This window comes from Bos taurus, chromosome 28 (assembly GCF_002263795.3).
Source record: "Bos taurus isolate L1 Dominette 01449 registration number 42190680 breed Hereford chromosome 28, ARS-UCD2.0, whole genome shotgun sequence".
NCBI lineage: Eukaryota > Metazoa > Chordata > Mammalia > Artiodactyla > Bovidae > Bos > Bos taurus.
The window spans coordinates 3,737,886-3,749,464 of record NC_037355.1 but is presented as its reverse complement, the minus strand read 5'-3'; positions in this window follow the sequence as shown (position 1 = coordinate 3,749,464).

The following is an 11,579-nucleotide window of genomic DNA, read 5'->3' as shown; positions in this document are numbered from 1 at the left end:
GTGCCTGTGAGTCTCTGAAGGCAGGAAGTATGTCAGAGTGTAAGGTGGGATGAATCAAGGTGAGCAAGGGACCCTTCCCTTCCTGTTGGGCTGACACGTTCCTTGCTCCTGTAGTGAAGTGGTGTATACATGTAAACCACTGTGGTGGCTAATGCTCCGCTTGAAATATATTAATATATAAACCACCCCAAACTTTCTCTTACTCCACAGGTAGTGTACTGCTGTAAGTATTGCTTAGCAAGGAGTATTAAAATCCCCCAGATTGTAAAATGTTTTCTAATAGACCCTTCTACAAAGGTGCCTTAGATGATTAGAAAATAAATTCCATCAGTGTCCTTTTTTGCTACCTGGCATAAATCATTACCTAAGTTCAGAATTGGTCTGTCTTGGTACTCGGTGACCAGCAGAGAAATGTAGGTGATAAAGCCATCCAATGTTACCTGATGAAAGCTGAAGAAATTGTGAATTACTTTGAAGGCAACATCCATAGTAGTTAAACACTTTCAGCTTTCTAGGCATAAGTGCAATGAACTCAGAATTGTTGCTAGTTTAAGTCTTGGAATTCACAGATGGTACTGTTCTTGTTATATGCCCAGTGGAAGTCACAGTTAACCAACCTGGCTCCTTGCTTTCATTTCTCTGTAACCTAGGGTGATGTCATTCATTCACCGAACATTTGTCTAGCATTTTTCTGGATCACATTGATCCAGGCAGCAAGAACAGGTGAATAATGAAGAGTGTCTGGCAGATGTTGCACTTCCACAAATAGCCTCGTACGTGACGGCAAGTATTATGACGGGGCAAGTATCATGGACCACTGAGTCCTAGAAGACTCAGCCACTACTTGAGAATGTTGGTGAAGATATCATCTAAGCTGGCTTTGGAGAGTGAGTGAGTTCTTCAGGAGACAGGGTAAGAAGGAATGGTGTAAACAAATTCTCCAAAATCATTTATGTGCAGTACTGTGTGTGTTCATAAGATGCTTTCATTTCTATAAATGGATTCAGCCACTTACTTAAGACCATGGCTAAATAACAGCAGAGCTGCAGTTCTCAGATGCAGTTTGTGCTTTATGTTTAAGGCACAAGTGGGTGCAGGTATAACGTGAAACCTAAGGAGACTGTCTGGTCCCTTCACTTTCATCACAGAGTTTTAGTATTTAATGATTTGTTGTGTAGTGCATTCTGCAGGGTCTTGGTCTAACTTCTACACGCACAGGCCATATTTCTTTCAGAGTCTGTGGTAATAAGTATATGCCGAGTGTATGTGTGACTGAAAGCAACCAGCATCACTTCACTGTAGGCAAGTCGGCAGTTGAGTCCCATCTTTTTTTTGCAAATTAGAATTCTTCATACGTGTGTGTGTGTTATAAAACAAGGACAAATGCTACTTCAGTGTTTGTAACCTTGTGTGTGTGTATGTGTGTGTGCTCAGTCATATCTGACTCTTTTCGGCCCCCTGGACGGTAGCCTGTCAGGCTCTTCTGTCTAGAATTTTTCAGGCAAGAATACTGGAGTGGGGTGCTGTTTCTTCCTTTAGGGGATCTTCCCGACTCAGGGAATCTGCGTCTCTTGAGTCTCCTGCATTGGCAGGCAGATTCTTTACCACTGAGCCATCTGGGAAGCCCATATGTGTGTAAAATACACTAAAATATATTTTATTTATAGCATTTTACTAAAATACTATATACTAGAACACCCAGGTGATTCTGCCGTGTTATTTGCTCTCAAGAAAGGGGCAAAGTGAAGACTCCCAGTGCAGCTCGGTGGGCCCAAATTGGACCTTCCCACAGTCTAGGCCGTGCTTGCCCCCACCCCCAGACCACTATCCCTTTTGCTGTTCCCAACTCCCAGTTCCTGCAGCAGGAAACCCAGTGGTCTGGCCTGGGCACTGGGGGAGTCGAAGGTACCTGAAGGGCTGGCTGGGTGAAGGAGGACACGTGACCTTTAAAACAACCCTGCAGTGTGGGGAGTGGGCCGTGTGGCTCGGGCAGCGGCCAGGGCCCTGTCTTCTTCGGTACAAATGCATGTGGGACGGCCACTCCTCCAGCAGAGAGTATTCCAACAGAGTACTTCTCAGTGTTGTTTTTGGTACAAAATAAATGCAAAGGAGATGGCGGGGTAGGGAGTGGCACAGGCTGAGCCAGCACATTCTGCAGACCTCAGATCATGGCAGCACTCTCGGGGCTCAGTTGAGCGGGGTGGAGGTGCTGATGCTCCAGAGGATTTGCAGGCCCAGCAAGTAAAAGCCCAAGCCTGTCCCACCTTGTCCTCATGGACTGTACTTTCAGTTCACAGACATGTATCCGAGCCTGTTACATATGGAGGTAGCAGAACTCACGTTGGAAGATAGCATCTGGAGGTTATGCCTGAAGAACAGCTGACACCTGCTGCATCGATGTCACGGGTGAAAATGCTTTGGGGCTGTGTGGGCCTGCCGAGCACCTAGTGGGGGCTTTGGAGAGGTGTCAATAGCCTGCCCGATGCCTTTGTTCTAATCAACTGTGATGAGGATGCCTGACTTTCCACCCCACTTCTCTGGCCTCCAGTTAACTGAAAAACAGGTCCCTGGATACCCAGCTTCCAGCCTGATTCTCTTGACTCCTTGAAGAACTTGCACAAGCCAGTTGAGTATCTATGGAATGCTGAGCAAAAACCCTTATTAAATACATGACCAAAGCAAAATTAGCAAAATAAAAGCAGAAAGCAGTCATAGGTAAGGAAGAGTTATGACCCTAGAGAGGCAGGTGCCTGTACGAGGAGAGGGCAAGGAGACGAGAGAATTACACACTGCCAGCCTCAGGTGGAAGCTCAGAGACCCCTCTCCCTGCTCTCCATTCCATCTCCAAGAAGGAAGCACTAATGAAAGTCAATGACCATTGAGGTCCCAGGAACACAGAAACCGCTGATAATGGGAAGGCCGATTTTGGTGGGAGGAGTACTTGTGTGAGACATACACATGGTTGTACAGGCTCTTAAAGCCTGTTGTACACAGTGAAGTAAGTCAGAAATAGAAAAATATTGTATATTAACACATATATATGGAATCTAGAAAAATGGTGCTGATGAGCCTATTTGCACGGCAGAAATAGAGATGCAGACATAGAGAACAGACTTGTGGATGCAAACAGGAAAGGAGAGATTGGGACAAGTGGAAAGAGTAGTACTGAAACATGTATATTACCACATGAAAAACAGATAGCTAGTGGGAAGCTGCTGTATAACGGGGAGATTATACTCTGACAACGAAGAGGGGTAGGATAGTGTTGGGGGTGGAAGGGAGGTTCAAGGTGGAGGGGATGTGTGTATGCTTATGGCTGGCTCACAGTGTTGTATGGCAGAAAGCAACACAGCATTGTAAAGCAATTATGCTCCAATTTAAAATAAAGAGAGAAAGAAATAGACACGGTTAAAGCACAGTCACCATATGACCTGAGAGCACTTCCCTGTCTTACAAGGGCACAGAATCAGAGAAGAAGAGTTAGGACTTAGCTCTGCTCTGTTTTGGGATTTAGGGGAGAGAGCAGCTTACCTTTCATTCTGTCTGTCCTGTCCTCAGGGTGATAAGATGCCAGGGTGGGCTCAGGGAGAAAGGGCAAAAGAGGAGACTACTTAAGATGGCCTCTAGAACATCATCTGTGTTAGAGACAAGTGAAGTGAAGTGAAGTCGCTCAGTCGTGTCTGACTCTTTGCGACCCCATGGACAGTAGCCTACCAGGCTCTGCCATCCATGGGATTTTCCAGGCAAGAATACTGGAGTGGGCTGCCATTTCCTTCTCCAGGGGATCTTCCCAGCCCAGCAATCAAACCCGGGTCTCCTGCATTGCAGACAGACGCTTTACTGTCTGAGCCACCAGGGAAGCCCTTAGACAAGAGCACTCTGAAATCCCCAAGTCCAGCACAATGGTAAGAAAACCATGGGGATCTGAGGTTGGAGGGCGGGCTGGGAAGAGCACTCATTCATCTGATGTGTCATGTGCAGGGATGCCCCAGGAATCTAGATGGAGGTGAGTTTGCAGAATGAGGAGGGTACTCGCTCACCAGACTCCACCTGCAGCTACTGTGTGTCCCTAGCGTGCCCACTGAGCGCTTGTACTCTGGGCTGATCCCCCTCTGCCTTCCTGGCAGAAATACTGGGTTGGCCAAAAGGTTCGTTATCAATTCCCCCCATAGGCTGTTGTGGGGGAAACCGAAGGAACTTTATGGCAAATCCAGTACTAGCAAAGATGTATTCAACTCATTTTCCCCTGGGGTCATACACCATGTGACTTTTCTCAACAAGCTAGTATCAAGACACATCCTGAATGACCATGTCATTGAGCAGTAATTTACACCAGCTCAAGCACCCGGGCTGAAGCACTTCCAGTGTGCTGGGACCTTGAGTTGGAAGGAGCCCAGTAGAAGATGTGCAACTTGAACGTCTCTCCCCCAACTGTGGAAGGAGGAGAGGGAACATGCCCCCAGGGCAGAAGGCACACTCCAGTGCAGATACGTGCCTGGTCACACACATTGATCATTTTCAATGGATTGATATGATTTATGTATCACCTTCGTTGAAAGAACTCCTCTTAAGGTCTTCCCTGGTGGCTCAGTGGTACAGAGTCCACCTTTTGATGCAGGAGATAGGAGTTCGATCCCTGATCTGGGAAGATCCCACAGGCCACAGAGTGACTAAGCCCGTGCACCACAACTATTGAGCCTATGTTCTAGAACCTGGGAGCCGCAACTACTGAAGCTCAGCATGAAGCCCATGCTGAGCCAGTGCTCAGCAACAAGAGAAGCCCAGGCACCCACCACACCAAAGAGTAGCCCCTGCTTGCTGCAACTAGAGGAAAGCCCTTGTGAAATGAAGACCCAGTGCAACCAAAAATGTGTGCATGCTAAGTTGCTTCAGTCATGTCCAACTGTTTGTGACCCTGTGGATTGTAGCCCACCAGGCTCCTCTGTCCATGGGATTCTCCAGACAAGAATACTGGAGTGCAGGCAAGAATACTGCAGTAGGTTGCCATTTCTTACTCCAGGGGATCTTGACCCAGGGATCAAACCCATGTCTCTTGTGTTTCCTGCTGGGCAGGTGGATTCTTTACCACTGGCACCATCTGGGAAGCCCAACCAAAAATAAAATAAGTAAAATTATATTAAAAAAAAAACTCTTTAAGACTGCTTTATAAAAATTCACACAACACAATGCAGGCAATTTTTTTGAAAAGTGGGTTTAGAAATCAGCACAAGGGCAGGGAAGAGAAGATGAAGCCAGGGGTAGAATCAGCACAATAAGCACCCACTGTGAGACAGACACACTGTTCTATTCGCCTGCAGCATGTAAATGCAGGATTTTCTGACCTTGAATTCAAATCCAGGCCATGGATCCATGGTGAACGTGCAACTCCAGAGCAGGTGTTTGCCTGGGTATTTCCTGCCAAATGTGTTCGAGCAAGGTGACTTCTGGAAAATACAGGGAGGAGTTAGAAGACATTCTCTATATGTCATGAGAGAACTTCAGAGCTGCATGGAGTCCACTCCCAGCCAATGCAGAAAGTCCCTTGTAATGCCCCGAAGACATGGGTTTGATCCCTGTGTCTGAAAGATCCTCTGGAGGAGGGCATGGCAACCCACTCCAGTATTCTTTTCCTTTTCTTTATTATTTTTAATTGAAGGATAATTGCTTTACAGAATTTTGTTGTTTTGGACAGAGGAGCCTGGCAGTCCATAGGGTAACAAAGAGTTGGACATGACTGAAATGACTTAGCACATACATGTGTGAGTATGTGTGTTGTGTGTGGGGCTGTTATTAGCCAGATAATTTTGTGGTAGGCTGAAAAATGACACCCCCCTCAAAGATATCTGGGCTAAAGATATAGTCTCTGGAACTTATAAATGTTACCTTATTTGGACAAAAAGTTCTTTACAGATGTGCTTAAAGATCTTGAGATGACCAGATCATTCTGCATCACCCAAGTGAGTCCTCAGAAGACAGAGGCAGAGGGATGACTTCCCTGGTGGTGTGGTGGATGGGAGTCTGCCTGCCAATGCAGGAGACACGGGTTTGATCCCTGGTCCGGGAAGATTCCACATCCTGCTGGGCAACTAAACCCGTGTGCCACAACTACTGAGCCCGTGCTCTAGAGTCCAAGAGCCACAACTACCGAGCCCCTGCGCCCAGAGCCTGTGCTCCACAGCAAGAGCAGCCACTGCGATGAGAAGCCCGCACACGGCAGTGAAGAGTAGCCCCTGCACCACAGTGGAGACCCAACACAATCAAAAGTAAATAAAATCAAAAAATGATCCTATTTAAAAAGAGGTAGTGGGGAATTTGACTCATGGAGGAGGAGGTGATGTGAAGATGGAGGATGGACTGTAGTGACATGCCCACAGGCCAAGAACTGGCAGAGCCAACAAAAGCTGGAAGTGGGGGCGGGGTGCATTCTCCCTTAGAGCTTCGGGGGGGAGGCGGGTGGCTGTCCACCCTTGATTTGGCCCAGTGAGACTGACTCTGATTGAGCGCGGGCTTCGTAGTTGCAGTGCACAGACTTAGTTGCCCGGCAGGATGTGGAATCTTCCCAGACCAGGGATCAAACCCCTGTCCCCTGCATTGGCAGGCAGACTCCCATCCACTGCACCACCAGGGAAGTCGTCCCTCTGCCTCTGTGTTCTGAGGACATTTGTGATAGCATTTAGGACTCACTCGCGTAACACAAAATGATCTGGTCACCTCAAGATCCTTAATCACATCTGCAAGGAACTTTTTATCCAAATAAGGTAACATTTACAAGTTCTGGGCTTCCCAGGTGGCGCGAGTGGTAAAGAACCTGCTTACCGGTGCAGGAGACATAAGAGACTCATGGTCAATCCCTAGGTCAGGAAGGTACCATGGAGGATGGCATGGCAGCCTACTCCAGTATTCTCGCCTGGAGAATCCCATGGACAGAGGAACATGGTGGTCCGTAAGGTCACAAAGACACGACTGAAGGAGCTTAACATACATGTAAGTTCCAGAGACTATCTTTGGCCTTCCTGCCTCGAGAATTGTGAGAGAATAAATTTAAGCCACAAGCTTGCTGCAAGTGTTACAGCAGCCACAGGAAACTGACACAGATTTTCTGGGCACTCTTGTGTTCCTCCCATTTAGTTATTCATCTGTGTTGCAACAGGGCAGCAGCATTTGACCTGCCGGCCAATGCCCTGCGCCCTCTTCCCTTTCAAAACACCCAGAATGCATTTCCTGGTGGGCTCCAAGAGGCAGCTCCTACGGTTATCATGAGGGTTAAGTGAGTTAACGATTATAAAACCCCTGAAATAGTGCCTGGCACAAGATAAATAATAAGTCTATATAATACTTCTTAAATAGGAATGAATGAATGAATATAATCCTCTTTTGGGTACCGAGGTTCCTGCTTTTGCAGTGTGTTTCCTCTACTGGCTTCTCAGCCAGAGAACATTTTAATTTCATCTTGGGTTACTAACTTTCCCTTCAGAATGAGTCACCAACTTTGTATTGTAAATAAGGTTATGGTTCAGTTCAGTTCAGTTCCTCAATCGTGTCCGACTCTTTGCGACCCCATGAACCACAGCACGCCAGGCCTCCCTGCCCATCACCAACTACCAGAGTCCACCCAAACTCAAGTCCATTGAGTTGGTGATGCCATCCAACCATCTCATCCTCAGTTGTCCCTTCTCCTCCTGCCCTCAATCTTTCCCAGCATCAGGGTCTTTTCCAATCAGTCAGCTCTTCGCATCAGGTGGCCAAAGTATTGGAGTTTCAGCTTCAACATCAGTCCTTCCAATGAACACCCAGGACTGATTTCCTTTAGGAAGGACTGGTTGGATCTCTTTGCAGTCCAAGGGATTCTCAAGAGTCTTCTCCAACACCACAGTTCAAAAGCATCAATTCTTCAGCACTCAGCTTTTTTTATAGTCCAACTCTCACATCCACACAGGACTACTGTAAAAACCATAGCTTTGACTAGATGGACCTTTGTTGACAAAACAATGTCTCTGCTTTTTAATATGCTGTCTAGGTTGGTCATAACTTTCCTTCCAAGGAGTAACCTTCTTTTAATTTCATGGCTGAAATCACCATCTGCAGTGATTTTGGAGCCCCAAAAAATAAAGTCTGACACTGTTTCCACTGTTTCCCTATCTATTTGCCATGAAGTGATGGGACTGGATGCCATGATCTTCGTTTTCTGAATGTTGAGCTTTAAGCCAACTTTTTCACTCTCCTCTTTCACTTTCATCAAGAGGCTCTTCAGTTCTTCTTCACTTTCTGCCATAAAAGTGGTGTCATCTGCATATCTGAAGTTACTGGTATTTCTCCCAGCAATCTTGATTCTATCTTGTACTTCTTCCAGCCCAGGGTTTCTCATGATGTACTCTGCATAGAAGTTAAATAAGCAGGGTGACAATATACAGCCTTGACGTACTCCTTTTCCTATTTGGAACCAGTCTGTTGTTCCATGTCCAGTTCCAACTGTTGCTTCTTGACCTGCATACAGGTTTCCAAAGAGGCAGGTCAGGTGATCTGCTATTCCCATCTCTTTCAGAAGTGTCCACAGTTTGCTGTGATCCACACAGTCAAAGGCTTTGGCATAGTCAATAAAACAGAAATAGATGTTTTTCTGGAACTCTCTTGCTTTTTCGATGATCCAGCAGATGTTGGCAATTTGATCTCTGGTTCCTCTGCCTTTTCTAGAACCAGCTTGAACATCTGGAAGTTCACGGTTCACATATTGCTGAAGACCTGGCTTGGAGAATTTTGAGCATTACTTTACTAGTGTGTGAGATGAGTGCAATTGTGTGGTAGTTTGAGCATTCTTTGGCATTGCCTTTCTTTGGGGTTGGAATGAAAATGGACCTTTTCCAGTCCTGTGGCCACTGCTGAGTTTTCCAAATTTGCTGGCATATTGACTGCAGTATTTTCATAGCATCATCTTTAAGGTTAGGGTTAGATGTGTTTGGTATCAGAAAGTAATGACCCAACTCTTAAGGATCACAGCAATTCTGAGGAAAGAATACAATAAAATGCTCATCTTCTTCAACAGCTTCTTCCTTGTAGCCACAGGACTAATATTTAATCTGGTCCTAGGCATTTAGTTCCTTATTTAAAACTCTCTTTTCTCTGTCCCTAACTGTATTTGAAGTACATTACCTTTTTTCTTATCAAAGAATGATGTGGTTAACCACCCCAGTCCCCAGCATTAGATGAGGGGTGGAGACTAATATAGATCCAGGGACCCACCATTAGACTAAAAGTGGAAACTAATATATATACCCAGGAATCCTTCATTAGACTATGTAACAGAGACCAAGACAGACCCAAGGATCCCCCAGGGATCCTCCACTAGACTACAAGTGGAGGCCAAGAGAGACCCAGGGATCCTCTATTAAACTAGAAGTAGAGACCTAGGTTTTAGTCCCAGTTGTATCACTATATGCTTGTGTGACCATGAGCATATCCCTGAACCATTCTAAGCTCCAATTCCTTCATGTAAGACTGATTTCTAAAGTATCTTCCACTTTTCGATTGATGTTTGCCTTGTCTTGTTGTAAACAGCTAAAAACATGCTTTCTTTGGCTCTCATGGACACTATGATGTTTTCTTCCTAATTTAGTTCGAAGGGCTTCAAACACTTTGATAGAAAATCTTTTAACAGAAGACCACTTGTCTATTTTCTTTGTGCCTTATTCATCTACATTGTGCTCTCATAAACTGAGTATTTTTTTCTTCTCTGGTACTTGGTGTGTTGAAAACTCGTCATCAACAGGCTGGGTAGCCACTGTGACCATAACTGATCCACGATTGTGGCTATAAGGTAATTTTCTAGAATGGCTTGGGGGATGCATATGCTTTTTCAATAAAATTATGGATATCTGAAAGTAATTTAAGTTTTATACCTTCAAGAAAATGTTCACATAAATATGTTTTTTGTTGTTGTCAGACCATGTTTCAGTGACTGGGAGAGAGGAATGGCTTGGAAAACAAACATCATTCTAAAGCACCAAGCACCACCCCTACCTCATCTTCCCAGCATAATTCTAAGTTCTGCTGTCTCAGAAATCATAGGGCAAAATTTAACAACTGTAAAATCTAAGTGGTGAACAGATGTTTTCACTGTACAATTCTTTCAACGTTTTTGTGAAAAAAAGCATAAAGAGAAGATGAATTCCTGGGCTGGGCAGTGGGGCCTAGCCTGGGCATGGGAGATCACTCTCAACGTGACCTGGAAGACAGCTTCTCTGCCTTCTTCCTGGAGACTTGCCCTTTCTCACTCCAACAAGTGATGTGATAAATACACTGAACGGAGTCTAAGATCATAGCTGATGAGATGGGTTTCCCTGGCTGTCCCTCCCACCCACCCATTCTGCTGCACTTAGCTACCTACTGCTCAGGGACACCTCACCGGCACCCAGGAAAGGGGTTTTGAACACCTGTCTTTAAAACTTAACAAATACCTTTATGGTGATCAAGACAGACTGGGATGTAGACAATATAAATTTATAAATAGATGATGCAGTTTATTTATCTTAGCCAAAGATTTGAAAAGCTATGATCAGTGTATTTTTTAAGTCATTTTCCCCTCATACTTGTTTTTTTAAATGATTTTTTTCCCTTTGGTTGTGTCTTTGAACCACGTTTTCTCCTCTCCTTAAACTGACAGGCTCCATCTGGTGCTCAACAGTCCTCTCCATTCTATGAGTACTCCGTGATGTTATTCCAATGGGTTTTGTCCTGTTTTTTTTTACTTTGCTGAGCTGTGTGTGCTAAGTCGCTTTAGTCGTGTCTGACTCTTTGTGACTCTATGGACTGTAGCCCGCTGTCAGGCTCCTCTGTCCATGGAATTCTCCAGGCACGAATACTGGAGTGGGTTGCCATACCCTCTTTAGATTTTCCCGACCCAGTGATCAAACGTGTCTCCTGCATTGGCAGGCAGGTTCTTTACCACTAGCACCACCTGGGAAGCCCGTTTTTTTACTTTGGATTCTTCAGCTTTCTGTATTGGTTTCATCATCCTTGGGATAAATTGCAACTCATGAGGCCCTTCATAATCCAAACCATACACGTCCTCCATGTATCATCTGTGGAACTCCCACGGCTCACACTCTACCCAGCTGGACCATTTGCTTTCGCCCCAGCCTGTGCCCACTGGCACTCTGCCCTCCACGAGTGTGTGCATTGTCCTCTCTTCCAGGCTACTGGAAAGCTCTGTCCTTTCCCCTTCCCTTGGAAGACGTTTTTGACTTCTGTCTGGAACAGGTGTTCCCACCCTGCCCTTCCCGAATAGCCTATGCTCACCGCTTGATAAAAAGACAGTCACCTACAGTTACCTCCTCCTATTTCTAAATCCATCACTATGCGGTAAGTGTCAAGAGCCCAGGTGCCGTCTTCTATGGATACTGCTGCATCCATACTGTCTGACCCTAACAGACTAGGCGCTCAGTATCTGGGGAATGAATACGTGACCCTAACAGACTAGGCGCTCAGTACCTGGGGAATGAATACGTGAAAGAACAAAGAGGGAAGCAGGCAGACAGAAAAGGAGAGGCGGTGTTTGTTTATTTAGTAACAGCTCTACTGAGATA